Source organism: Carcharhinus amblyrhynchos, unplaced genomic scaffold, assembly GCF_965287045.1.
Source record: "Carcharhinus amblyrhynchos unplaced genomic scaffold, sCarAmb.v2.hapA chromosome_179, whole genome shotgun sequence".
Classification (NCBI taxonomy): domain Eukaryota; kingdom Metazoa; phylum Chordata; class Chondrichthyes; order Carcharhiniformes; family Carcharhinidae; genus Carcharhinus; species Carcharhinus amblyrhynchos.
Window position 1 is genome coordinate 218642 of NW_027649919.1, and position 12353 is coordinate 230994.

A 12353-nucleotide genomic window follows, 5' to 3' on the forward strand; every position below is an offset into this window, starting at 1 on the left:
TATCACTCATTATGTGAAAAAAAATGCGTCAAATTAAATTGGCCTCCACCAGACTCCAGGGTAATGAATCCCAATCAATCAGATTCACAAGGTTTATAATTTATGGTTGAATCTGCCTCAGCCACAATCTCAGTTGGTGAAAATGTTGTCTGTGGCAGAGAGATTTGTGAGAAGTGGTTTAAGTGTATCAGTCCCTTTTGTAGATTCTCTCATTTTCTGCTGCTATAGAAATGTGACAGGTACTCCCTTTAATGATTTTTTCTTCCCCAATGCGGTCAAATTATTTGCTTCAGATTTCGCCGTTTGAAACGAGATCACCTGACTTGCCGTGTCCCACACAGTGCCGACTATTTGTTTTGTTTTTCACATGTTGGGGCATTGATCCATCAGCTGAAGGATGGTGGCGGCTGGGAATAAGCAGGAGGGCTCTGCTGGGAAATGCTGCCTTGAGATTTCGTCAACAGCTCGAGTCAAGAGGAAGGGCCCCCAGACACAGATTCTCCAGAGCCAAACCATGGTGCTGTTATCGGTGCAGTGTCGGTCCTGTCATTCGGACAGCACAATTGTGAGAGATGAGAATGGAACATTCTCTCTAAGGTTCCATTCCAGGAGGATAAATATTCTGGATTACAGAATGGCCTTTGAAATTTCTAAACGCCAAGTTAATCTGCTAATTTCCTGATCTGTTTCAGAAAAGAAAACAACAGGAATAAATGTTGGAATTTTATGGAATGCAGTGTGTGTGTGTGTGTGTGTGTGTGTGTGTGACTATGTCCATCCTAGCCATATGATTTGTAATACGATTTGTTTACATTGCTCATTTAATAGTTCTTCTGAAAATTGACATGGAACAAAGAACTGACTGGACATGAGTTGCAATCACCTCTCACAGTCTTCAACATCATGTGAGGATCTGACAGGAATGGATCACACTGAGAGTATGATCCAGATGATTCCTGTCTGTCTGTGTGGAGAATTCACATTCTATGAAGTGCTAAGTGCATCTTGTCGATTATACAAAGTGGTGTTGCTGAGTGTGGCTGGTTGGGAGACAGGATGTTTTGTGAATATGATGCCAATCAAGTGGGTGCTTTGTTCTGGAAGGTGTCGAACTTCAGTAGCCTTGGCCCTCTGCTCTGTTTTGTTACATTCAGGTCAGATCCGATCCCAGTGATGTTAAAATGCAGCTGAACATGACACGGGTAACACGACAGCTCGGTGACTATCACTGTTTGCTGTGCAGATACACGGTCCTGGGTCGGATCTCCGACTTGGGTCGGTGTCTGTGGGAGTTTGCACATTCTCCCCATGCTTGCGTGGGTTTTCTCCGGGTGCTCCGGTTTCCTCCCACACCCCAAAAAAACGTGCTTTTAGGCTGATTGGTGTTAACAAATTGCCCTTAAATTAGACCTCCCTCAATCTGGCGCACATATAATTCTCTAAATTTGCACCCTTTTATTGTGGAGTCCAAGAGGTGTAGACAAAAGTCATAGATAGAAGGAGGATTGGAATGAGGCGTTCAGTGAATGTTAGAATGGCGGCGCGGGCTTGTTGGGCCGAAGGGCCTGTTTCCTGTGCTGTGTTGTTCTTTGATCTTTGTTCTCTGTAACATCACACCATCCCTGCTGTCACTGGGACACATCCCTTTCTTTTTCTATCACAGTAAGAGTAGCTCACGGTCTATTCCTGGAAATACAGCGGCAGACTCCGTTGCTGTTCTGCTATAATAGTCTAAACCACATCCCATCTGTGTGGACCAACTTTATTTTTCCCCCAGGGTGACGGGTTCTACAAGTACAAGAACATAACAGCGACATGAGCCAAATCTACCTCCCCACAACAAATGGTTTGCAAATATGTAAAGTGATGAATTTGATATGGACATTATGGTGCATTGATCGTAATTGGTTTATTGTGATAGGAGATGTTGGAATGGATATCGTTTTTTTTCATGTAAGTTCATGGAACTCTTGAAGGAATGGGGTCACCGAAATGCTAATTAGTTTCATCAACATTTCAGTCATCTCACCCAGGCCAGTTTACCATCGCCAATCACTCGTGTGTTGACAGCGACAGCCGAGTGTTATTCAATGGCTACACAGCACAGCTTGTCCCAAGTCAATTGGCTTCCAGCCTGAGTGGATTCAGCTTCATTGAATCGCCCCCTTTCCCCTGTTCATTCACAGTTGATAGAGCTCCAGGAGCTGAGGAGGGAACAGATAAAGAACAGCGAGAGGTACGGCACAGGAAGATGTCATTCCGCTCACCATGTCTGTACCGAGACAGATGCCTCTCCACTCCAACACATTGTTGACTCGATGTAGTCCATATCCCGATATTCCCTGTCTATTCATGTAACTATTCAAATGTTTCTTCAATGCTGTTATAACAATTTGTTTCCACCACCTCCTCAAGCAGAACATTCCGATCATTTATCACCCAATATGCAAAAAAAAACTTGACCTGCCATCTCTTTTAAACAACCCATACACACACACACACACGCATAAACACACACACACACAAACACACATACACACACACACATACACACAAACACACACACACGCACACACTCACAAACACACATACACACACTCACTCACACACATACACACACACGTACACACAAACACATACACACACACACTCACACATACACACTTACACACATACACACACACGCACAAACACACTCACACGCACAAACACACACACATACACACACACATACACACACTACACACATGCACACACAAACATACACACATACATACACACACACACACACATAAACACACACACGCACAGATACACACACACACACACACACACCCCAAGAACAGACCTCGGGATCCTTACACTGTCAGACAGCAGTGCTAACCACTATGCTGCCGCACCACATTTCACATTACAAACGAGTTTTTATTATGTTTATATCTGCTGGGAAGGCTGTAAACTACGAGAGCTGCATTCTGCCCGCATGTTTGCTGCCCTGAACAATTTTATTTCTTATTTCATACGATGTTATCACAGAAAATGTACAACGTGTTTGCGTATTTGGAAATTGGAAATGAAAAGTGTTTGTTCACTGACTGTGATTAATTCCTGTGTCCCGGGACACGAATTGTGTCTCTGGAGGTTTCCCTCATCCATCAATAAAAGACTGCAGTTAAAGTGTGATCCCAGAGACTGAATGTGTCGATCATTCTGGAGAGGGGAAGGAAGTAACAGCTCACAACTGAGACAAGGGGATGGACGTCTATATGATATTTGCAGTAGTTGTGGAGATAGAAAAGATATACTATCCCATCCTGGCTGGTGTCGGGGTCTCTGGTATGTTTTTATCTCTTTCTAATCACTGCTTTAATGATTAAGTGTACGCCTTTATTTATTTCCATGATGTAGGGACACTCAGACATTAATCCAATGTTTTAGTGCAGTTTTGTGACAGACAATGTTCTATGTTTACAACCTGTGATTCTGTCATATTCACCTTTCACTTTCTGCTTGCAATTATTTGGGAAACTCTGCAGTCATTAAGCTGTCTTGGTGCAAAATGGACAAAGTTACGTTAAAAATATATTTGCTCCCAAAATGTGTGGTTTGGCTGGCTGTTAACCCAGTTAAAAATGCTGATGGATTCTGTCTGCAATGAACACTTGTATAACGTGAGAAAGGTGCGCGAATTGGTACATATAATCTTTCATCGGGTACTGCTAGCCCATCTGACCGAAATATGAAGCTTCTTTATCAGTCACAAGTAGCTGGATACTCACACTGCAATGGAGTGTAAATCCCTTGTTCACCACATTCTGGCGCCTGTTCAGGGACACTGAGGGAGAGATAAGAACGGTCAATGCACTAAACCTGCACCTGTTTGGACTGGGGGTGGAAACCACAGCACCTGGAGAATAGTCACACATATACAGGAGAAACCTGCAGAATCCACGTGTACAGTCATCCACGTTGAGATTCGAACACACTTCTCTAGCGCCATGGGGCAGCAGTGCCAACCACTGTGCCACCGTGTCACCCTAAATGTTGCAAATACTTAAAGTATTGCTTTCTGATCCTGCAGTAGTCGGCACCCTGCCTTTTCCCATTCCTTGTTATATGTGGGCCATATTGTTGGCTGGGAGAATATATAATAGCGTGCAATGTCATTGAGTAAAATCTATAGCCAGCCATAGATCAGGAATGGAATTCTGTTCATATTACTTGAAAAAAAAATTGTGACTAAAAGCCCAAAGTGCTCATTATCAAATTACCCGTGGCAGATTTGTTCCAATCACCTCGATCACTTTGTAAATGGTTATCCTGATGGTACAGGAATTTATATAAAAGTGAGATCAGCTGTTGATTAGAATTCATGAAATCAGTTCAAATGTTGATATAAGTTGCAGCCCTGCAGATTCTATTGCATTTGATTTGATTGCAAAGGTTCGTCAAAACTTAGTAACAGCTTTATAAAAATAAATGTTCGACTGATTTTCGCTGAGTTGAGTTACCAATTCAGTTTTGACAGAATGGTGCCGACTGGGGATTGTAGCTGACACACTGAGCTTTATTTTAAACCAATTGTTATATCCAGGTGTCACCTCATATCACGGGAAGTGTCTCAGTAACTCAGGTAGAGGTGGCAAGAATAATAATTTGGAGAATAACAGACATTGAAGAGGGAAGTAGTTCCGAAAGTGAACTTAGTACTGGTTGTTGCCGACTGATATATTTTGGAATAACTCTGCAGGAAGCAGATATGGGTTTATTAGAAGTTATCAACATCGTGGGCCGAAGGGCCTGTTCTGCACTGTAATGTTCTATGTTCTATTAACTATTAACTATTAACAGTGACAAAGTCATGCGGAGTTCCAATATGCCTGGAGATTTGAAAATAATGAGGCATATTGGAAGATAAAACAGCAGATCATACAGGATATTCTGCTTCCCAAATAAAGGTAATTAATTCAAGGTATAAAATGTTATCCCACACTTTATAAACCGATTATCTGCCAGTATCAGTGCATTCTATCTTGTCAGAGTCAACGGAATTTAGAACAAAGAACAAAGAACAAAAACAGCCCGGGAAACAGGCCCTTCGGCCCAACGAGCCTGCACCGCCATTTTAACATTACCAGTCCCCCCTCCACCCATGACCCTTGTCCATGCTTATGGCATTCCACATTGAGGGAAAACTAATTTAGGGACAATTTATTCCCTCCAATCAGCCGAATAGCGCATCTTTGGGGTGTGGGAGGAAACCGGAGCACCCGGAGAAAACCCACGCAAGCACGGGGAGAATGCGCTAACTCCCACAGACACCGGCCCAAATCCATGTGTCTGCACAGCAATCAGTGATAGTCACTGAGCTGTTGTCTTGCCCAGTATCTGGTCCAGTTTAGGCACACACTAACAACATGAAGCACTAGGCCAATCTCGAACATTCAAGAGCAGCCCCAGTACGACCCATCGCGTGTATGCCCCTCGTTGGACAACAAGGCGGACCGACTTCATACCTGTGAATTAAAAGAGAAAAACATTAGTATCATTCCACATACTTTTACATTACCAGGGACGTCCCAATGCTAATGACCCTTATTTAAAACAATCTCCTATATCCTCCCATCTCCAACCCACTCATGTGCCTGTCTAAGTTACTCTTAAACAACTCCAGCGTGTTTGCCTCCACCACCTTACTTGGCAGAGCATTCCATACCCCCACTACCCTCTGTGTGAAAAACCTCCCTCTAATATCTGTGTTATACCTCTCCCCCATCACCCTAAGCCCGTGGCCCCTCGTACTGTGTGTCTCTAACATAGGAAATAGCTCATCACTGTTAACTCTATCTATACCCTTCATAATCTTATATACCTCTATTAGATCCCCCCCCAGTCGCCGTCTTTAGAACAAAGAACAAAGAGCAAAGGGAATTACAGCACAGTAACAGGCCCGCTGGCCATCCGAGCCTGTAAGCACGGTACTGCCCGTGTGAACTAAAGCCCCCTACCCTTCCGGGGACCATATCCCTCTCTGTCCATCCCATTCATGCATTCAATAAAATATCCCCCAAATTCACTGTCATAATCTGATCTGCTTCTACGATCTCTCCCCCGAAAGTGAGTTTCAGCCACACGTCATTCACTGTGAAAAACAGATCACACACCTTGTTTAAACATTGTCCCTTTAATATACGCAACCTGATAACTCACTCTTCTAACCTGGAGAAACAAGAAACTGGGAGAAAGTATGTGAGAGTATTTGAAATTTGTGAGTTACTGCATCTTTCCCAGAACTTTGTACTTTTCAGCAAGTAATTTAACGTTATTAAGAACAACCATACAATTAACTGTGATGGTCTGAGTCAATGCAAGAAAAACCTGTTTAGGTGAGAACGCTAAACTTTATTTGCGAAACAAATAATTCGAGAACTAAAAAAAAATTCACAATAGATAATAAAATGCATTTATCCGTTTAAATAAAAGAGGGAACGTGTGGGACACAGATCCAGTCTGAGATTTATAGGCGAGATGCACAGAAACTTCAACCGATGCTATACATTAGATACATCGATGACATTTTCTTCCTTTGGACTCATGGTGAACAGTCACTGAAACAACTATATGATGACATTAACAAGTTCCATCCCACCATCAGACTCACCATGGACTATTCTCCCGAATTTGTTGCATTCTTAGACACACACATCTTCATTAAGGACCACAACGCCTCACTGTACCGCAAGCTCAAGGATAACCCCACCATTCTCCACTTCTCCAGCTTCCATCCTAAACCCGTTAAAGAAACCATTTCCTTCGGACAAGCCCTTCGTATACACAGGATCTGCTCAGATGAGGAAGATGGCAACAGACACCTCCAGACGTTGAAAGATGTCCTCATAAGAAAAGGATGTGACACTCAATCATCGATCAACAGTTCCGGCTGCCACAGTGAAGAAACGCACCAACCTCCTCAGAAGACAAACAAGGGACACGGTGGACAGAGAACCCTTCATCATCCAGTACTCCCCCGGAGCGGAGAAATCATGAAATCTCCGGAGTCTTCAACATATCATTGATGAAGGCGAACATCTTGCCAGGGCCATCCCCACACCCCCACTTCTTGCCTTCAAACAACCGCACAACCTCAAACAGACCATAGTCCGCAGCAAACTACCCAGCCTTCAGGAGAACAGTGACCACAACACCACACAATCCTGCCACAGCAACCTCTGCAAGACATGCCAGATACCATCATCTCACATGAGAATACCATCCACCAGGTACACGGTACATACTCTTGCAACTCGGCCAACGTTGTCTACCTGATACGCTGCAGGAAAGGATGTCCCGAGGCATGGTACATTGGGGAGACCATGCAGACACTACAACAATAGATGACTGAACACCGCTTGACAAACACCAGGCAAGACTGTTCTCTTCCTGTTGACAAATAAGAGATAGGAGCAGGAGTCGGCCGTCTAGTCCTTTGAGCCTGTAACTTCACTGGTCACGGGCATTCAGCCTCTGATGTTCAGGTCAGCATTCTCCAAGGTGGCCTTCGCGACACACGACAGCGCAGAGTCGCTGAGCAGAGCCTGATAGCCAAGTTCCGCACACATGAAGATGGTTTCAACCAGGATCTTGGGTTCATGTCACACGATCTGTAACCCCCATGACTTGCCTGGACTTGCAAATTCTCACTTACTGATCTATCTGGAGACAATACACATCCCTTTAACCGATACTGAATGCTCTCTCTCCCGTCACATTGTCTGCACCTTTAAGACTTTATTCGCTGTAAAGACTGATCAGTATTCTGCAAACTGAGTGTGTGCCTTTCTACACCCTGTTTGTGGTCAGAACTCCCCACGCACCTGACGTAGGGGCAGAACCCCGAAAACTGGTGGTGTTTCATAGAATCATAGAATTATAGAAACCCTGCAGTTCACAAAAAGGTCATTCTGCCCATTGAGTCTGCACTGGCCACAAACCCATCCAGGCCCAAACCCCATTTCCCTACATATTTTACCCACTAGACCCTCGAACCTCCGCATCTGAGGACACTAAGGGGTAATTTTAGCTCGGCCAATGAACCTAACCCGCGCATCTTTAGACTGAGGGAGGAAACCGGAGCACCCGGAGGAAACCCACGCAGACACGAGTGGAATGTGCAAACTCCACACAGTTTGCTACCGAATTTACCTGTTGGACTTTAACCTGCTTTTATGAGATGTCTTATTATAAATACAGAACAATAAAATACAATTGCCTAATTGCAGAATATTTTATATAGTTCTGGTCACTCTATTACAGAAATGATATTATTATACTAGGAAACGTGCAGGAAATATTGGTCATTGTTTTTTAACTGGTCGGCGCAACATCGTGGGCCGAAGGGCCTGTTCTGCGCTGTAATGTTCTATGTTCTATGTTCTATGTTCTATGCTCCCGCGACTTGATGGTTTGAGTTATAAACCAGAGGCTGGGTGGACTGCATTTGTTTGTTGCTCTGGGGTGTAGGAGGCTTAGGGAGATCTGATAGAGGTCTACACAATGATGATGGGCATAGATCAGTTAGATGGCCAACATCTTTCCACAAAGATAGCGGAGTCTAAAAAGAGAGGGCACAGGCTTGTGGTGAGAGGGGGGAGATCCAAAAGCATCCAGTGGGGCAATTTTTTCAGGCGGTGAGTGTCTGGATCAGAGTTAGCAGCAGAGGTTGGTACATTTTCTCTTCAGAAAAACACTTAGAAAGTTACATATGTAAGATAATTATAGAGGTATTGGGCCATAGTTGGACAATTGAGACTAGCATAGTCGTTAAAAAAGGGCAGCACGGACAAGATGAGTCGAAGGACCTGTTTCCATGTTGTAAATCCCTGTGACGATATGTGGGGAGGATGTTTTATTTCTACCGATCAATAAGCAATGGTGTTAAATGATACCTAGAATCATGTAATCGCTACAGAGCAGATGTATGGCGTTTGGCCTTGTGAACTTGCACCGTTCCCCGTAATGGTACGTACCACAAGGAATTAACAGTAAATGTCTTAATCGAGAATGAGATACTATCGTCTCAGGAAATGTACAGTTGTTGTTGGTAAAAAAAACACCTCTGTTAGTGAGTCAAAATACAGTAAGTTTTATTTCAAAAGCTTTTGGGAGAAACCTGACCCTAACAGTGGTTACAAAGAACAAAGAACAACACAGCACGGGAAACAGGCCATTCGGCCCAACGAGCCCGCGCCGCCATCTTAACAATGTATTTTTCCTACACCTCCCTTGACCCGTGTCTATGTTTATGGTACCCACATTGGAAATCAGATTGAGGGGAGAATAATTTAGGGACAATTTATTCCTGCCAATCAGCCTAAGAGCTCATCTTTGGGGTGTGGGAGGAAACCGGAGCACCCGGAGGAAACCCACGCAGACACGGGGAGAATGCGCAAACTCCCACAGACACCGGCCCAAATCCATGTGTCTGCACAGCAAACAGTGATAGTCACTGAGCTGTTGTGGATTACCAGGGCTTCTCACTGAACACAAATACACGTGGGTATTTATACATCATGAGTCTCAGTATGGGTCACGATGTAAACTCCCGATTCCGGTTCGGATTGCAGGTCTCCCTACTTCAGTAACGGTGCAACCCCCAGACTCCACCAGGACTCACACTCAATCTGACAGCTGCAGTCACAATACAATCTTTAGGGGTCCCACCACGACCCACAACCCTTCCGGCAGCGTCGCCATCTCCTTCCTTGAAGTTACCTGGGTGGCCTTGGCTGTCCCCACTGGCCTCCTCCTGAGGAAGAAGCCGGTGCCACAACCTACCCAGCTGCAGCTGTTTAACGGTGTCCAGTTCGTACAAACAGGTAAGGTTCGCAATGTCTGCAAAACAACATTCAGATTTGCCTCTCTGTCTTTAGAGAAATGAAAGTTAAAGATTGAAAGACACGAACAAGTGAGGAAAACATGAATAAAGAATTGATATTGGTGCCTGGAGCAGTATAAGCGCTTGAGGAGATCAGCCTTGAGGAAGGGTTATGTTTGTGATATGTGCTGTGTGCAAAATGCATTAAATTCATTAACCCTCCCCCCCACCCCACCCCCCCTTCACAGTAAAAACCTCAGGGTCAGATTCCCCTGAAACAACACACTTATTTGAGAGTTGTATGCGAAAACCTTTCTCCATGAAATAGTTGTGAACAATCTTCTTGCCCCAAAATTCAATCTGTTAATGGCTGGTCATTTACCATCTCACAGGGGAAAAAAATATGAAGGTTGTGCAGACAGTGAAATTTTGTTCAATGATAAACTCGACTGATGGTGACACCAGCTGTAGACCAGAATGGTCTACTGCTCCTGCCTCGGAAGGAGTGCAGAGGAGGTTCACCAGGCTGATACCGGAGATGAGGGTGTTGGCCTATGAAGGGAGTTTGAATAGACTGGGTCTGTACTCATCAGAGTTTAGAAGGATGAGGGGGGATCTTATAGAGACGTATAAGATAATGAAGGGGATGGATAGGGTAGAGGTAGAGAGATTCTTCCCGTTTAGAAAGGACAGCAGGACAAGAGGGCACAGCCTCAAGATAAGAGGGGGACAGTTTACAACGGAGTTGAGGAGGAACTTCTTCACTCAAAGGGTGGTGAATCTCTGGAATTCTCTGCCCGTTGAAGTGGTGGAGGCTGCCTCGCTGAATATATTTAAGTCATGGGTAGATAGGTTTCTGATAGACAGGGGAATTAAGGGGAGAAAGCGGGAAAGTGGGACTGATCCACTTCAGATCAGCCATGATCTTATTGATTGGCGGGGCAGGCTCGAAGGGCTAGATGGCCGACTCCTGCTCCTATTTCTTATGTTCTTATGTCCTTGTGATCCTTATGTCCTGACTGGGTCGGCTGTCACAGTTCATGGACAAGGAGACCTACATACTCTGACTCAATGTTCCCTTGAATGGCTGTGTCTCCTCTCTCTGTGTCCATTCTGTCTTCACTTCCTGCAATGTTAGACACAATTATAGATTGTAAGTTGCAGCAGATACAATGCAGATCCAGGTCAGCTTTTTTTTTTACAAATATAGTGTCGATTCCTCCAGGACAAACAAAGCCAGAGAATGCTAGACATCCACATCATGTTGTGTAAAGATAGTTCTTCCATATTTCCCCGAGATGCTCTCGGCCAGGTGAAGGGAAGTGGAGTTAGAAAGGGCAACTGTGTATCATCGGGGTGACATGGATAAGACGGGGCACAGGGCATCGTTCTGTGTTCTGACTTTTATTCAGCTCCATGAGTCTAATGGTTAAATCGAACAAAGAACAACACAGCCCGGGAAACAGGCCCTTCGGCCCAACGAGCCCACGCCGCCATCTTAACAATGTGTGTTTCCTCCTCCACCCTTGACCCATGTCTATGTTTATGGTTCCCCCATTGGAAACCAGATTGAGGGGAGAATAATTTAGGGACAATTTGTTCCACCAATCAGCCTAAGGGCACATCTTGAATTTATGTCGTCTTTTTCCAGAATTCTTCATGACGGGAGCCAGTTTTTTCCGTTTTTTTTGCTCTATCTCCCTCTGTAGGTAATTTTGTACATTTCTGGCAAGTCACCATCGACCTTCTTTGTTCCGAGGAATATAATTTCGACCTATCCAATCTCTCCTCAGTGTTATACTGTTTTAGACCTGGCCACATTCCCGTAAAACTCCCTTTTCACTCTCTCAAGAGCAATTCTTCCTTCCTGTAACGTGATGACCAGGGCAGTGAAAATTACTCCAGCTTTGGCCTCAGCAGTGTTTTATACACTTCAAAGATTATACCCTAGCTGTTGTGCTTTATACCTCTGCCAGTGAAGCAGAGCGTGCCATATGTGAGTTATCTACTTCCTTGTCTACTTGAAGTGCTGCTTTTATGGCCTGAGTATGTATACGCCGAGATTTCTTTCTTTATGTACCTTTCATAGTCTGTCATTATTCATTATTTATTCTCTATAACAGTTTGACCACCCTCCTCCATGGTAACATACACACCACTTTAATGCCCACATCACCAACCCACCAATATGGATGTTTAGATGAGAGCTGTTCCCTTCACCACTCCGCCAATCTTGGTGTTGTCTGCAAGCTTTCCAAATGCATCCCCCATGTTCAGATCCTAAGCATTAACAAACAAGACAAACAGCAGGGTAACAACACCAAACCCTGTGGAACGGTGCTTGAAATGAAATATTCGATTCACAAGGTCATCCATCGACAAATACAATTTGGTTTCTGTTGTGGAGCCGAGTATTGATCCAGTTTTCCAACTGACCCGTTTCCCATGGGCTTTTACACTTCTCTCATGTGGAACTGTG